The sequence below is a fragment of the Schistocerca americana genome, chromosome 2 (assembly GCF_021461395.2).
Source record: "Schistocerca americana isolate TAMUIC-IGC-003095 chromosome 2, iqSchAmer2.1, whole genome shotgun sequence".
Classification (NCBI taxonomy): domain Eukaryota; kingdom Metazoa; phylum Arthropoda; class Insecta; order Orthoptera; family Acrididae; genus Schistocerca; species Schistocerca americana.
The window spans coordinates 352,827,094-352,842,507 of NC_060120.1; the positions used below are offsets into that span (position 1 = coordinate 352,827,094).

At 49.6% G+C, this 15,414-nt stretch overlaps 17 non-coding genes across 17 annotated transcripts; 6 read left to right on the forward strand and 11 right to left on the reverse strand.

The window, feature by feature from the left end:
- Positions 1–1,502: 1,502 nt before the first annotated feature.
- On the reverse strand, positions 1,503–1,574 carry Trnap-cgg. Its single transcript has one exon. It is a non-coding gene; the product is annotated as a tRNA-Pro (tRNA).
- A 235-nt stretch (positions 1,575–1,809) lies between these two features.
- Positions 1,810–1,882, forward strand: Trnav-uac. Its single transcript has one exon. It is a non-coding gene; the product is annotated as a tRNA-Val (tRNA).
- A 601-nt stretch (positions 1,883–2,483) lies between these two features.
- On the reverse strand, positions 2,484–2,555 carry Trnap-ugg. Its single transcript has one exon. It is a non-coding gene; the product is annotated as a tRNA-Pro (tRNA).
- A 1,646-nt stretch (positions 2,556–4,201) lies between these two features.
- On the reverse strand, positions 4,202–4,273 carry Trnap-cgg. The gene has a single exon. It is a non-coding gene; the product is annotated as a tRNA-Pro (tRNA).
- Positions 4,274–4,508: 235 nt separating this feature from the next.
- Trnav-uac lies at positions 4,509–4,581 on the forward strand. The gene has a single exon. It is a non-coding gene; the product is annotated as a tRNA-Val (tRNA).
- A 601-nt stretch (positions 4,582–5,182) lies between these two features.
- Trnap-ugg lies at positions 5,183–5,254 on the reverse strand. The gene has a single exon. It is a non-coding gene; the product is annotated as a tRNA-Pro (tRNA).
- A 1,646-nt stretch (positions 5,255–6,900) lies between these two features.
- Positions 6,901–6,972, reverse strand: Trnap-cgg. The gene has a single exon. It is a non-coding gene; the product is annotated as a tRNA-Pro (tRNA).
- Positions 6,973–7,207: 235 nt separating this feature from the next.
- On the forward strand, positions 7,208–7,280 carry Trnav-uac. Its single transcript has one exon. It is a non-coding gene; the product is annotated as a tRNA-Val (tRNA).
- Positions 7,281–7,881: 601 nt separating this feature from the next.
- On the reverse strand, positions 7,882–7,953 carry Trnap-ugg. The gene has a single exon. It is a non-coding gene; the product is annotated as a tRNA-Pro (tRNA).
- Positions 7,954–9,599: 1,646 nt separating this feature from the next.
- Positions 9,600–9,671, reverse strand: Trnap-cgg. The gene has a single exon. It is a non-coding gene; the product is annotated as a tRNA-Pro (tRNA).
- Positions 9,672–9,906: 235 nt separating this feature from the next.
- Positions 9,907–9,979, forward strand: Trnav-uac. Its single transcript has one exon. It is a non-coding gene; the product is annotated as a tRNA-Val (tRNA).
- Positions 9,980–10,580: 601 nt separating this feature from the next.
- Trnap-ugg lies at positions 10,581–10,652 on the reverse strand. Its single transcript has one exon. It is a non-coding gene; the product is annotated as a tRNA-Pro (tRNA).
- Positions 10,653–12,298: 1,646 nt separating this feature from the next.
- Positions 12,299–12,370, reverse strand: Trnap-cgg. Its single transcript has one exon. It is a non-coding gene; the product is annotated as a tRNA-Pro (tRNA).
- A 235-nt stretch (positions 12,371–12,605) lies between these two features.
- Trnav-uac lies at positions 12,606–12,678 on the forward strand. The gene has a single exon. It is a non-coding gene; the product is annotated as a tRNA-Val (tRNA).
- A 601-nt stretch (positions 12,679–13,279) lies between these two features.
- On the reverse strand, positions 13,280–13,351 carry Trnap-ugg. Its single transcript has one exon. It is a non-coding gene; the product is annotated as a tRNA-Pro (tRNA).
- Positions 13,352–14,997: 1,646 nt separating this feature from the next.
- Positions 14,998–15,069, reverse strand: Trnap-cgg. Its single transcript has one exon. It is a non-coding gene; the product is annotated as a tRNA-Pro (tRNA).
- A 235-nt stretch (positions 15,070–15,304) lies between these two features.
- Trnav-uac lies at positions 15,305–15,377 on the forward strand. The gene has a single exon. It is a non-coding gene; the product is annotated as a tRNA-Val (tRNA).
- The last annotated feature ends 37 nt before the right edge of the window (positions 15,378–15,414 follow it).

The window sequence follows — 15,414 nt, forward strand, 5'->3', positions numbered from 1 at the left end:
AAATAACTTCATCGAGCACTGCTTATGAACAGCCGGCAGTGCCTCAGTTTCGGTATGTGGTTTCTCAGGGTTAAGAGGAGGCGAATGCACTAAACAAAAGAACATCGGGAAACCAAGCACCAACTCATAACGAAAAGATTGCAAAATATGCTGCAAGCAAAATTTCCAGAAGACGGATACTGAAGACGCCGCAGACAAAAGAATTATTCTATGCAGTAACGATTATCTAGGAAGCGTGAATTGCATGTGCTGCTCCACCACACAACTTCTTTTGATACTGTTTTACTTATTCTAAATTTTCATTACCTGATCGTCTCTAAAATACTGTGCGGTTATCACCTGGTTTCCAACAGCGATAGTAGTAAGTAAATCGACTACAAAGTCTTTCAAAGTAGGTCAGACACAAAAAAAAAAAAAAAAATCGGAGCTGCGTGTAGCTCATGTCATTCTGCTTTCAATCGTGAATCTCCGGCTGGGAGTAGTGGCGTACTTCTGTAATCCAAGCTTCTGGGAGGCCGTTGTGTGGGAGAGATCTGGAAACAACTACAGATTCGACCGTTCCACGAGCTCAGGAACGGCCGCGATGCCTTCATCGAGCTCTGCAGATCGACAGATGATAGTGTGGAAATTTCGGCAAGCGGTGGCTAAGGGTTAAGAGAAGCCAAACACACTAAACACAAGAAAGTCGGGAAACCGAAGCACACAACTCATAACGAAAAGATTGCGGAATGCAGTGCGAAAGCAAAACTTCGAGAAGACCAACTCTGAAGCCATCGGCGAGCTAGGAATTATTCCGCACAAGAAGCGATCATGTAGGAGGAGCGAGCCGAGGCTGTCGCTCGACCACACAATAAATTTTTGCTTAATCCCAATTTGCAGTACCGGTTCGACACTAGAATACTGCGCCTTGGTTCTTCCAAAAGCGATAGTAATAAGCACGTCGACTGCAGTGTCATTTGGGGTAGTGAGTCAGACATGGAGAGGATATGGGGCGGGTGGAATATGCAACGACAGGGGCATTGCAGGGCGGCCGCCGGCTCGTTGCGCTGTAGCGCACCGGTGCCGGCGGCGGCCTGGCTGGGCTGCTGGTGCCTCCATGTAGAGCTGCCGCCGAGCCCAGGCAAAGTGCCGCTAACGAAGCGATTGCCTTTGGTGACATCTTTTGCAATAACGACTGCGCGAATCGACGGTATCTCGTAAGGAAGGAAAGAGCAGCAGCTGCCGCCGAGCCCAGGCGCCGTGCCGAACACGCAGAAGGTCCCCGGCTCGATTGCGGGCGGAAACCCGTTTTCGTCGCACTCAGCAAGACACTTGCTACGATCTCTACTGTGACCATTTAAATCAACTTCAAACGTTCCATCAGCAGGGTGCACATGGCTCAAATGAAACATGAAACGGTTTCAGAACTGGTTGTCGGATTTTAGCGCTGACTTGGAGGCCTGGAAATGCGCGAAACAGCCACCGCCATGCGATTTGTTACCACACCGTTGTACAAAACGCAAGGGCTCGTCCGGGATTTGAACCCGGAACCTCCTGCACCCGAAGCAGGAATCATACCCCTAGACCAACGAGCCTATTCGTTCCGAATACGCACTGCATGTGAATGACGCCACCTTTGATGGTCTCACCATGTAGGGCTGCAGCTCAGCCAGCGTTCTCCCTGTCTGTCGCGGTTGGATTGTTTTCATCGACGTCTTTTACTGCAGGAACTTCGCGAATCGGAGGGAGCTCGTAGCCGATGCCCTTGCTAACACAGAAGAAAAACTGTTGCTATTACGAGTCTCCGGGTGGTACATGAAAAGAACCGTCGTTTCCGTGGTGTAGCGGTTATCACGTCTGCTTTACACGCAGAAGGTCCCCGGTTCGATCCCGGGCGGGAACACAACAATTTTAATCTATATTTCGGATTTCATTTCCGAGATGACCTCACGTCCGCGTATGCAGAGACAAGCAATGTTGTATGCTAGACGGATAGGGCGTCATTTTACTGTCAAATACTGTAGCTCTCTTATTGCACCGGTATTTGGTAACTGAGAACGCCCCTAGCTCCATTATGGCTGGCAAAATTTATAATCCGGTTCTTCAGGGCTACTTCAAGTGCGCTTGCTACTGGCTTTACTGAGCTCACCCTACTCGCCTTGTCACAGCTCTGTCAAAGTGTGATGCTAACTAATAATGAGAAACTCTTAGCCACGCTCAATCTTACATGCCACCCCTTGGTTGTTGCCGTCGCTAGTAAGATGAGGGTAGACTGTCGCACAATTAAGCTGAATCTCCACTCACGGTGCACATATCCCGCAAAGACAACCTTGTTTTCCGTTGCATGCAAAATTACCGTCTGCCTTTCTACCGAATTCCACCTACGTACTTTACTGGTGCCGCATTCTTGTTATATCCACGTGCTATAACAGGCGTCTACTCTTCATTGAGGAGCTGCAACCGGGGCTGAGTTCCACCTACGCTTCAGCACGGTCAAAATGGCAGGGCTCGTCCGGGATTTGAACCCGGGACCTCCTGCACCCAAAGCAGGAATCATACCCCTAGACCAACGAGCCACCTGGCTGGAGCAGTCAAGTTAATCCCAAGTAGTGGGCCTCACAGGGAACACAAACTTTCACGCGAATTCGCAAGATAAACGCTTTCTGCAGGCAGCACTCACCACTGTTGAGAAGAATATTAAAGGCAACGAATAAAAAGCGAAATAACTTCATCGAGCACTGCTTATGAACAGCCGGCAGTGCCTCAGTTTCGGTATGTGGTTTCTCAGGGTTAAGAGGAGGCGAATGCACTAAACAAAAGAACATCGGGAAACCAAGCACCAACTCATAACGAAAAGATTGCAAAATATGCTGCAAGCAAAATTTCCAGAAGACGGATACTGAAGACGCCGCAGACAAAAGAATTATTCTATGCAGTAACGATTATCTAGGAAGCGTGAATTGCATGTGCTGCTCCACCACACAACTTCTTTTGATACTGTTTTACTTATTCTAAATTTTCATTACCTGATCGTCTCTAAAATACTGTGCGGTTATCACCTGGTTTCCAACAGCGATAGTAGTAAGTAAATCGACTACAAAGTCTTTCAAAGTAGGTCAGACACAAAAAAAAAAAAAAAAATCGGAGCTGCGTGTAGCTCATGTCATTCTGCTTTCAATCGTGAATCTCCGGCTGGGAGTAGTGGCGTACTTCTGTAATCCAAGCTTCTGGGAGGCCGTTGTGTGGGAGAGATCTGGAAACAACTACAGATTCGACCGTTCCACGAGCTCAGGAACGGCCGCGATGCCTTCATCGAGCTCTGCAGATCGACAGATGATAGTGTGGAAATTTCGGCAAGCGGTGGCTAAGGGTTAAGAGAAGCCAAACACACTAAACACAAGAAAGTCGGGAAACCGAAGCACACAACTCATAACGAAAAGATTGCGGAATGCAGTGCGAAAGCAAAACTTCGAGAAGACCAACTCTGAAGCCATCGGCGAGCTAGGAATTATTCCGCACAAGAAGCGATCATGTAGGAGGAGCGAGCCGAGGCTGTCGCTCGACCACACAATAAATTTTTGCTTAATCCCAATTTGCAGTACCGGTTCGACACTAGAATACTGCGCCTTGGTTCTTCCAAAAGCGATAGTAATAAGCACGTCGACTGCAGTGTCATTTGGGGTAGTGAGTCAGACATGGAGAGGATATGGGGCGGGTGGAATATGCAACGACAGGGGCATTGCAGGGCGGCCGCCGGCTCGTTGCGCTGTAGCGCACCGGTGCCGGCGGCGGCCTGGCTGGGCTGCTGGTGCCTCCATGTAGAGCTGCCGCCGAGCCCAGGCAAAGTGCCGCTAACGAAGCGATTGCCTTTGGTGACATCTTTTGCAATAACGACTGCGCGAATCGACGGTATCTCGTAAGGAAGGAAAGAGCAGCAGCTGCCGCCGAGCCCAGGCGCCGTGCCGAACACGCAGAAGGTCCCCGGCTCGATTGCGGGCGGAAACCCGTTTTCGTCGCACTCAGCAAGACACTTGCTACGATCTCTACTGTGACCATTTAAATCAACTTCAAACGTTCCATCAGCAGGGTGCACATGGCTCAAATGAAACATGAAACGGTTTCAGAACTGGTTGTCGGATTTTAGCGCTGACTTGGAGGCCTGGAAATGCGCGAAACAGCCACCGCCATGCGATTTGTTACCACACCGTTGTACAAAACGCAAGGGCTCGTCCGGGATTTGAACCCGGAACCTCCTGCACCCGAAGCAGGAATCATACCCCTAGACCAACGAGCCTATTCGTTCCGAATACGCACTGCATGTGAATGACGCCACCTTTGATGGTCTCACCATGTAGGGCTGCAGCTCAGCCAGCGATCTCCCTGTCTGTCGCGGTTGGATTGTTTTCATCGACGTCTTTTACTGCAGGAACTTCGCGAATCGGAGGGAGCTCGTAGCCGATGCCCTTGCTAACACAGAAGAAAAACTGTTGCTATTACGAGTCTCCGGGTGGTACATGAAAAGAACCGTCGTTTCCGTGGTGTAGCGGTTATCACGTCTGCTTTACACGCAGAAGGTCCCCGGTTCGATCCCGGGCGGGAACACAACAATTTTAATCTATATTTCGGATTTCATTTCCGAGATGACCTCACGTCCGCGTATGCAGAGACAAGCAATGTTGTATGCTAGACGGATAGGGCGTCATTTTACTGTCAAATACTGTAGCTCTCTTATTGCACCGGTATTTGGTAACTGAGAACGCCCCTAGCTCCATTATGGCTGGCAAAATTTATAATCCGGTTCTTCAGGGCTACTTCAAGTGCGCTTGCTACTGGCTTTCCTGAGCTCACCCTACTCGCCTTGTCACAGCTCTGTCAAAGTGTGATGCTAACTAATAATGAGAAACTCTTAGCCACGCTCAATCTTACATGCCACCCCTTGGTTGTTGCCGTCGCTAGTAAGATGAGGGTAGACTGTCGCACAATTAAGCTGAATCTCCACTCACGGTGCACATATCCCGCAAAGACAACCTTGTTTTCCGTTGCATGCAAAATTACCGTCTGCCTTTCTACCGAATTCCACCTACGTACTTTACTGGTGCCGCATTCTTGTTATATCCACGTGCTATAACAGGCGTCTACTCTTCATTGAGGAGCTGCAACCGGGGCTGAGTTCCACCTACGCTTCAGCACGGTCAAAATGGCAGGGCTCGTCCGGGATTTGAACCCGGGACCTCCTGCACCCAAAGCAGGAATCATACCCCTAGACCAACGAGCCACCTGGCTGGAGCAGTCAAGTTAATCCCAAGTAGTGGGCCTCACAGGGAACACAAACTTTCACGCGAATTCGCAAGATAAACGCTTTCTGCAGGCAGCACTCACCACTGTTGAGAAGAATATTAAAGGCAACGAATAAAAAGCGAAATAACTTCATCGAGCACTGCTTATGAACAGCCGGCAGTGCCTCAGTTTCGGTATGTGGTTTCTCAGGGTTAAGAGGAGGCGAATGCACTAAACAAAAGAACATCGGGAAACCAAGCACCAACTCATAACGAAAAGATTGCAAAATATACTGCAAGCAAAATTTCCAGAAGACGGATACTGAAGACGCCGCAGACAAAAGAATTATTCTATGCAGTAACGATTATCTAGGAAGCGTGAATTGCATGTGCTGCTCCACCACACAACTTCTTTTGATACTGTTTTACTTATTCTAAATTTTCATTACCTGATCGTCTCTAAAATACTGTGCGGTTATCACCTGGTTTCCAACAGCGATAGTAGTAAGTAAATCGACTACAAAGTCTTTCAAAGTAGGTCAGACACAAAAAAAAAAAAAAAAATCGGAGCTGCGTGTAGCTCATGTCATTCTGCTTTCAATCGTGAATCTCCGGCTGGGAGTAGTGGCGTACTTCTGTAATCCAAGCTTCTGGGAGGCCGTTGTGTGGGAGAGATCTGGAAACAACTACAGATTCGACCGTTCCACGAGCTCAGGAACGGCCGCGATGCCTTCATCGAGCTCTGCAGATCGACAGATGATAGTGTGGAAATTTCGGCAAGCGGTGGCTAAGGGTTAAGAGAAGCCAAACACACTAAACACAAGAAAGTCGGGAAACCGAAGCACACAACTCATAACGAAAAGATTGCGGAATGCAGTGCGAAAGCAAAACTTCGAGAAGACCAACTCTGAAGCCATCGGCGAGCTAGGAATTATTCCGCACAAGAAGCGATCATGTAGGAGGAGCGAGCCGAGGCTGTCGCTCGACCACACAATAAATTTTTGCTTAATCCCAATTTGCAGTACCGGTTCGACACTAGAATACTGCGCCTTGGTTCTTCCAAAAGCGATAGTAATAAGCACGTCGACTGCAGTGTCATTTGGGGTAGTGAGTCAGACATGGAGAGGATATGGGGCGGGTGGAATATGCAACGACAGGGGCATTGCAGGGCGGCCGCCGGCTCGTTGCGCTGTAGCGCACCGGTGCCGGCGGCGGCCTGGCTGGGCTGCTGGTGCCTCCATGTAGAGCTGCCGCCGAGCCCAGGCAAAGTGCCGCTAACGAAGCGATTGCCTTTGGTGACATCTTTTGCAATAACGACTGCGCGAATCGACGGTATCTCGTAAGGAAGGAAAGAGCAGCAGCTGCCGCCGAGCCCAGGCGCCGTGCCGAACACGCAGAAGGTCCCCGGCTCGATTGCGGGCGGAAACCCGTTTTCGTCGCACTCAGCAAGACACTTGCTACGATCTCTACTGTGACCATTTAAATCAACTTCAAACGTTCCATCAGCAGGGTGCACATGGCTCAAATGAAACATGAAACGGTTTCAGAACTGGTTGTCGGATTTTAGCGCTGACTTGGAGGCCTGGAAATGCGCGAAACAGCCACCGCCATGCGATTTGTTACCACACCGTTGTACAAAACGCAAGGGCTCGTCCGGGATTTGAACCCGGAACCTCCTGCACCCGAAGCAGGAATCATACCCCTAGACCAACGAGCCTATTCGTTCCGAATACGCACTGCATGTGAATGACGCCACCTTTGATGGTCTCACCATGTAGGGCTGCAGCTCAGCCAGCGATCTCCCTGTCTGTCGCGGTTGGATTGTTTTCATCGACGTCTTTTACTGCAGGAACTTCGCGAATCGGAGGGAGCTCGTAGCCGATGCCCTTGCTAACACAGAAGAAAAACTGTTGCTATTACGAGTCTCCGGGTGGTACATGAAAAGAACCGTCGTTTCCGTGGTGTAGCGGTTATCACGTCTGCTTTACACGCAGAAGGTCCCCGGTTCGATCCCGGGCGGGAACACAACAATTTTAATCTATATTTCGGATTTCATTTCCGAGATGACCTCACGTCCGCGTATGCAGAGACAAGCAATGTTGTATGCTAGACGGATAGGGCGTCATTTTACTGTCAAATACTGTAGCTCTCTTATTGCACCGGTATTTGGTAACTGAGAACGCCCCTAGCTCCATTATGGCTGGCAAAATTTATAATCCGGTTCTTCAGGGCTACTTCAAGTGCGCTTGCTACTGGCTTTCCTGAGCTCACCCTACTCGCCTTGTCACAGCTCTGTCAAAGTGTGATGCTAACTAATAATGAGAAACTCTTAGCCACGCTCAATCTTACATGCCACCCCTTGGTTGTTGCCGTCGCTAGTAAGATGAGGGTAGACTGTCGCACAATTAAGCTGAATCTCCACTCACGGTGCACATATCCCGCAAAGACAACCTTGTTTTCCGTTGCATGCAAAATTACCGTCTGCCTTTCTACCGAATTCCACCTACGTACTTTACTGGTGCCGCATTCTTGTTATATCCACGTGCTATAACAGGCGTCTACTCTTCATTGAGGAGCTGCAACCGGGGCTGAGTTCCACCTACGCTTCAGCACGGTCAAAATGGCAGGGCTCGTCCGGGATTTGAACCCGGGACCTCCTGCACCCAAAGCAGGAATCATACCCCTAGACCAACGAGCCACCTGGCTGGAGCAGTCAAGTTAATCCCAAGTAGTGGGCCTCACAGGGAACACAAACTTTCACGCGAATTCGCAAGATAAACGCTTTCTGCAGGCAGCACTCACCACTGTTGAGAAGAATATTAAAGGCAACGAATAAAAAGCGAAATAACTTCATCGAGCACTGCTTATGAACAGCCGGCAGTGCCTCAGTTTCGGTATGTGGTTTCTCAGGGTTAAGAGGAGGCGAATGCACTAAACAAAAGAACATCGGGAAACCAAGCACCAACTCATAACGAAAAGATTGCAAAATATGCTGCAAGCAAAATTTCCAGAAGACGGATACTGAAGACGCCGCAGACAAAAGAATTATTCTATGCAGTAACGATTATCTAGGAAGCGTGAATTGCATGTGCTGCTCCACCACACAACTTCTTTTGATACTGTTTTACTTATTCTAAATTTTCATTACCTGATCGTCTCTAAAATACTGTGCGGTTATCACCTGGTTTCCAACAGCGATAGTAGTAAGTAAATCGACTACAAAGTCTTTCAAAGTAGGTCAGACACAAAAAAAAAAAAAAAAATCGGAGCTGCGTGTAGCTCATGTCATTCTGCTTTCAATCGTGAATCTCCGGCTGGGAGTAGTGGCGTACTTCTGTAATCCAAGCTTCTGGGAGGCCGTTGTGTGGGAGAGATCTGGAAACAACTACAGATTCGACCGTTCCACGAGCTCAGGAACGGCCGCGATGCCTTCATCGAGCTCTGCAGATCGACAGATGATAGTGTGGAAATTTCGGCAAGCGGTGGCTAAGGGTTAAGAGAAGCCAAACACACTAAACACAAGAAAGTCGGGAAACCGAAGCACACAACTCATAACGAAAAGATTGCGGAATGCAGTGCGAAAGCAAAACTTCGAGAAGACCAACTCTGAAGCCATCGGCGAGCTAGGAATTATTCCGCACAAGAAGCGATCATGTAGGAGGAGCGAGCCGAGGCTGTCGCTCGACCACACAATAAATTTTTGCTTAATCCCAATTTGCAGTACCGGTTCGACACTAGAATACTGCGCCTTGGTTCTTCCAAAAGCGATAGTAATAAGCACGTCGACTGCAGTGTCATTTGGGGTAGTGAGTCAGACATGGAGAGGATATGGGGCGGGTGGAATATGCAACGACAGGGGCATTGCAGGGCGGCCGCCGGCTCGTTGCGCTGTAGCGCACCGGTGCCGGCGGCGGCCTGGCTGGGCTGCTGGTGCCTCCATGTAGAGCTGCCGCCGAGCCCAGGCAAAGTGCCGCTAACGAAGCGATTGCCTTTGGTGACATCTTTTGCAATAACGACTGCGCGAATCGACGGTATCTCGTAAGGAAGGAAAGAGCAGCAGCTGCCGCCGAGCCCAGGCGCCGTGCCGAACACGCAGAAGGTCCCCGGCTCGATTGCGGGCGGAAACCCGTTTTCGTCGCACTCAGCAAGACACTTGCTACGATCTCTACTGTGACCATTTAAATCAACTTCAAACGTTCCATCAGCAGGGTGCACATGGCTCAAATGAAACATGAAACGGTTTCAGAACTGGTTGTCGGATTTTAGCGCTGACTTGGAGGCCTGGAAATGCGCGAAACAGCCACCGCCATGCGATTTGTTACCACACCGTTGTACAAAACGCAAGGGCTCGTCCGGGATTTGAACCCGGAACCTCCTGCACCCGAAGCAGGAATCATACCCCTAGACCAACGAGCCTATTCGTTCCGAATACGCACTGCATGTGAATGACGCCACCTTTGATGGTCTCACCATGTAGGGCTGCAGCTCAGCCAGCGATCTCCCTGTCTGTCGCGGTTGGATTGTTTTCATCGACGTCTTTTACTGCAGGAACTTCGCGAATCGGAGGGAGCTCGTAGCCGATGCCCTTGCTAACACAGAAGAAAAACTGTTGCTATTACGAGTCTCCGGGTGGTACATGAAAAGAACCGTCGTTTCCGTGGTGTAGCGGTTATCACGTCTGCTTTACACGCAGAAGGTCCCCGGTTCGATCCCGGGCGGGAACACAACAATTTTAATCTATATTTCGGATTTCATTTCCGAGATGACCTCACGTCCGCGTATGCAGAGACAAGCAATGTTGTATGCTAGACGGATAGGGCGTCATTTTACTGTCAAATACTGTAGCTCTCTTATTGCACCGGTATTTGGTAACTGAGAACGCCCCTAGCTCCATTATGGCTGGCAAAATTTATAATCCGGTTCTTCAGGGCTACTTCAAGTGCGCTTGCTACTGGCTTTCCTGAGCTCACCCTACTCGCCTTGTCACAGCTCTGTCAAAGTGTGATGCTAACTAATAATGAGAAACTCTTAGCCACGCTCAATCTTACATGCCACCCCTTGGTTGTTGCCGTCGCTAGTAAGATGAGGGTAGACTGTCGCACAATTAAGCTGAATCTCCACTCACGGTGCACATATCCCGCAAAGACAACCTTGTTTTCCGTTGCATGCAAAATTACCGTCTGCCTTTCTACCGAATTCCACCTACGTACTTTACTGGTGCCGCATTCTTGTTATATCCACGTGCTATAACAGGCGTCTACTCTTCATTGAGGAGCTGCAACCGGGGCTGAGTTCCACCTACGCTTCAGCACGGTCAAAATGGCAGGGCTCGTCCGGGATTTGAACCCGGGACCTCCTGCACCCAAAGCAGGAATCATACCCCTAGACCAACGAGCCACCTGGCTGGAGCAGTCAAGTTAATCCCAAGTAGTGGGCCTCACAGGGAACACAAACTTTCACGCGAATTCGCAAGATAAACGCTTTCTGCAGGCAGCACTCACCACTGTTGAGAAGAATATTAAAGGCAACGAATAAAAAGCGAAATAACTTCATCGAGCACTGCTTATGAACAGCCGGCAGTGCCTCAGTTTCGGTATGTGGTTTCTCAGGGTTAAGAGGAGGCGAATGCACTAAACAAAAGAACATCGGGAAACCAAGCACCAACTCATAACGAAAAGATTGCAAAATATGCTGCAAGCAAAATTTCCAGAAGACGGATACTGAAGACGCCGCAGACAAAAGAATTATTCTATGCAGTAACGATTATCTAGGAAGCGTGAATTGCATGTGCTGCTCCACCACACAACTTCTTTTGATACTGTTTTACTTATTCTAAATTTTCATTACCTGATCGTCTCTAAAATACTGTGCGGTTATCACCTGGTTTCCAACAGCGATAGTAGTAAGTAAATCGACTACAAAGTCTTTCAAAGTAGGTCAGACACAAAAAAAAAAAAAAAAATCGGAGCTGCGTGTAGCTCATGTCATTCTGCTTTCAATCGTGAATCTCCGGCTGGGAGTAGTGGCGTACTTCTGTAATCCAAGCTTCTGGGAGGCCGTTGTGTGGGAGAGATCTGGAAACAACTACAGATTCGACCGTTCCACGAGCTCAGGAACGGCCGCGATGCCTTCATCGAGCTCTGCAGATCGACAGATGATAGTGTGGAAATTTCGGCAAGCGGTGGCTAAGGGTTAAGAGAAGCCAAACACACTAAACACAAGAAAGTCGGGAAACCGAAGCACACAACTCATAACGAAAAGATTGCGGAATGCAGTGCGAAAGCAAAACTTCGAGAAGACCAACTCTGAAGCCATCGGCGAGCTAGGAATTATTCCGCACAAGAAGCGATCATGTAGGAGGAGCGAGCCGAGGCTGTCGCTCGACCACACAATAAATTTTTGCTTAATCCCAATTTGCAGTACCGGTTCGACACTAGAATACTGCGCCTTGGTTCTTCCAAAAGCGATAGTAATAAGCACGTCGACTGCAGTGTCATTTGGGGTAGTGAGTCAGACATGGAGAGGATATGGGGCGGGTGGAATATGCAACGACAGGGGCATTGCAGGGCGGCCGCCGGCTCGTTGCGCTGTAGCGCACCGGTGCCGGCGGCGGCCTGGCTGGGCTGCTGGTGCCTCCATGTAGAGCTGCCGCCGAGCCCAGGCAAAGTGCCGCTAACGAAGCGATTGCCTTTGGTGACATCTTTTGCAATAACGACTGCGCGAATCGACGGTATCTCGTAAGGAAGGAAAGAGCAGCAGCTGCCGCCGAGCCCAGGCGCCGTGCCGAACACGCAGAAGGTCCCCGGCTCGATTGCGGGCGGAAACCCGTTTTCGTCGCACTCAGCAAGACACTTGCTACGATCTCTACTGTGACCATTTAAATCAACTTCAAACGTTCCATCAGCAGGGTGCACATGGCTCAAATGAAACATGAAACGGTTTCAGAACTGGTTGTCGGATTTTAGCGCTGACTTGGAGGCCTGGAAATGCGCGAAACAGCCACCGCCATGCGATTTGTTACCACACCGTTGTACAAAACGCAAGGGCTCGTCCGGGATTTGAACCCGGAACCTCCTGCACCCGAAGCAGGAATCATACCCCTAGACCAACGAGCCTATTCGTTCCGAATACGCACTGCATGTGAATGACGCCACCTTTGATGGTCTCACCATGTAGGGCTGCAGCTCAGCCAGCGTTCTCCCTGTCTGTCGCGGTTGGATTGTTTTCATCGACGTCTTTTACTGCAGGAACTTCGCGAATCGGAGGGAGCTCGTAGCCGATGCCCTTGCTAACACAGAAGAAAAACTGTTGCTATTACGAGTCTCCGGGTGGTACATGAAAAGAACCGTCGTTTCCGTGGTGTAGCGGTTATCACGTCTGCTTTACACGCAGAAGGTCCCCGGTTCGATCCCGGGCGGGAACACAACAATTTTAATCTATATTTCGGATTTCATTTCCGAGATGACCTCACGTCCGCGTATGCAGAGACAAGCAATGTTGTATGCTAGACGGATAGGGCGTCATTTTACTGTCAAATACTGTAGCTCTCTTATTGCACCGGTATTTGGTAACTGAGAACGCCCCTAGCTCCATTATGGCTGGCAAAATTTATAATCCGGTTCTTCAGGGCTACTTCAAGTGCGCTTGCTACTGGCTTTCCTGAGCTCACCCTACTCGCCTTGTCACAGCTCTGTCAAAGTGTGATGCTAACTAATAATGAGAAACTCTTAGCCACGCTCAATCTTACATGCCACCCCTTGGTTGTTGCCGTCGCTAGTAAGATGAGGGTAGACTGTCGCACAATTAAGCTGAATCTCCACTCACGGTGCACATATCCCGCAAAGACAACCTTGTTTTCCGTTGCATGCAAAATTACCGTCTGCCTTTCTACCGAATTCCACCTACGTACTTTACTGGTGCCGCATTCTTGTTATATCCACGTGCTATAACAGGCGTCTACTCTTCATTGAGGAGCTGCAACCGGGGCTGAGTTCCACCTACGCTTCAGCACGGTCAAAATGGCAGGGCTCGTCCGGGATTTGAACCCGGGACCTCCTGCACCCAAAGCAGGAATCATACCCCTAGACCAACGAGCCACCTGGCTGGAGCAGTCAAGTTAATCCCAAGTAGTGGGCCTCACAGGGAACACAAACTTTCACGCGAATTCGCAAGATAAACGCTTTCTGCAGGCAGCACTCACCACTGTTGAGAAGAATATTAAAGGCAACGAATAAAAAGCGAAATAACTTCATCGAGCACTGCTTATGAACAGCCGGCAGTGCCTCAGTTTCGGTATGTGGTTTCTCAGGGTTAAGAGGAGGCGAATGCACTAAACAAAAGAACATCGGGAAACCAAGCACCAACTCATAACGAAAAGATTGCAAAATATGCTGCAAGCAAAATTTCCAGAAGACGGATACTGAAGACGCCGCAGACAAAAGAATTATTCTATGCAGTAACGATTATCTAGGAAGCGTGAATTGCATGTGCTGCTCCACCACACAACTTCTTTTGATACTGTTTTACTTATTCTAAATTTTCATTACCTGATCGTCTCTAAAATACTGTGCGGTTATCACCTGGTTTCCAACAGCGATAGTAGTAAGTAAATCGACTACAAAGTCTTTCAAAGTAGGTCAGACACAAAAAAAAAAAAAAAAATCGGAGCTGCGTGTAGCTCATGTCATTCTGCTTTCAATCGTGAATCTCCGGCTGGGAGTAGTGGCGTACTTCTGTAATCCAAGCTTCTGGGAGGCCGTTGTGTGGGAGAGATCTGGAAACAACTACAGATTCGACCGTTCCACGAGCTCAGGAACGGCCGCGATGCCTTCATCGAGCTCTGCAGATCGACAGATGATAGTGTGGAAATTTCGGCAAGCGGTGGCTAAGGGTTAAGAGAAGCCAAACACACTAAACACAAGAAAGTCGGGAAACCGAAGCACACAACTCATAACGAAAAGATTGCGGAATGCAGTGCGAAAGCAAAACTTCGAGAAGACCAACTCTGAAGCCATCGGCGAGCTAGGAATTATTCCGCACAAGAAGCGATCATGTAGGAGGAGCGAGCCGAGGCTGTCGCTCGACCACACAATAAATTTTTGCTTAATCCCAATTTGCAGTACCGGTTCGACACTAGAATACTGCGCCTTGGTTCTTCCAAAAGCGATAGTAATAAGCACGTCGACTGCAGTGTCATTTGGGGTAGTGAGTCAGACATGGAGAGGATATGGGGCGGGTGGAATATGCAACGACAGGGGCATTGCAGGGCGGCCGCCGGCTCGTTGCGCTGTAGCGCACCGGTGCCGGCGGCGGCCTGGCTGGGCTGCTGGTGCCTCCATGTAGAGCTGCCGCCGAGCCCAGGCAAAGTGCCGCTAACGAAGCGATTGCCTTTGGTGACATCTTTTGCAATAACGACTGCGCGAATCGACGGTATCTCGTAAGGAAGGAAAGAGCAGCAGCTGCCGCCGAGCCCAGGCGCCGTGCCGAACACGCAGAAGGTCCCCGGCTCGATTGCGGGCGGAAACCCGTTTTCGTCGCACTCAGCAAGACACTTGCTACGATCTCTACTGTGACCATTTAAATCAACTTCAAACGTTCCATCAGCAGGGTGCACATGGCTCAAATGAAACATGAAACGGTTTCAGAACTGGTTGTCGGATTTTAGCGCTGACTTGGAGGCCTGGAAATGCGCGAAACAGCCACCGCCATGCGATTTGTTACCACACCGTTGTACAAAACGCAAGGGCTCGTCCGGGATTTGAACCCGGAACCTCCTGCACCCGAAGCAGGAATCATACCCCTAGACCAACGAGCCTATTCGTTCCGAATACGCACTGCATGTGAATGACGCCACCTTTGATGGTCTCACCATGTAGGGCTGCAGCTCAGCCAGCGTTCTCCCTGTCTGTCGCGGTTGGATTGTTTTCATCGACGTCTTTTACTGCAGGAACTTCGCGAATCGGAGGGAGCTCGTAGCCGATGCCCTTGCTAACACAGAAGAAAAACTGTTGCTATTACGAGTCTCCGGGTGGTACATGAAAAGAACCGTCGTTTCCGTGGTGTAGCGGTTATCACGTCTGCTTTACACGCAGAAGGTCCCCGGTTCGATCCCGGGCGGGAACACAACAATTTTAATCTATATTTCGGATTTCATTTCCGA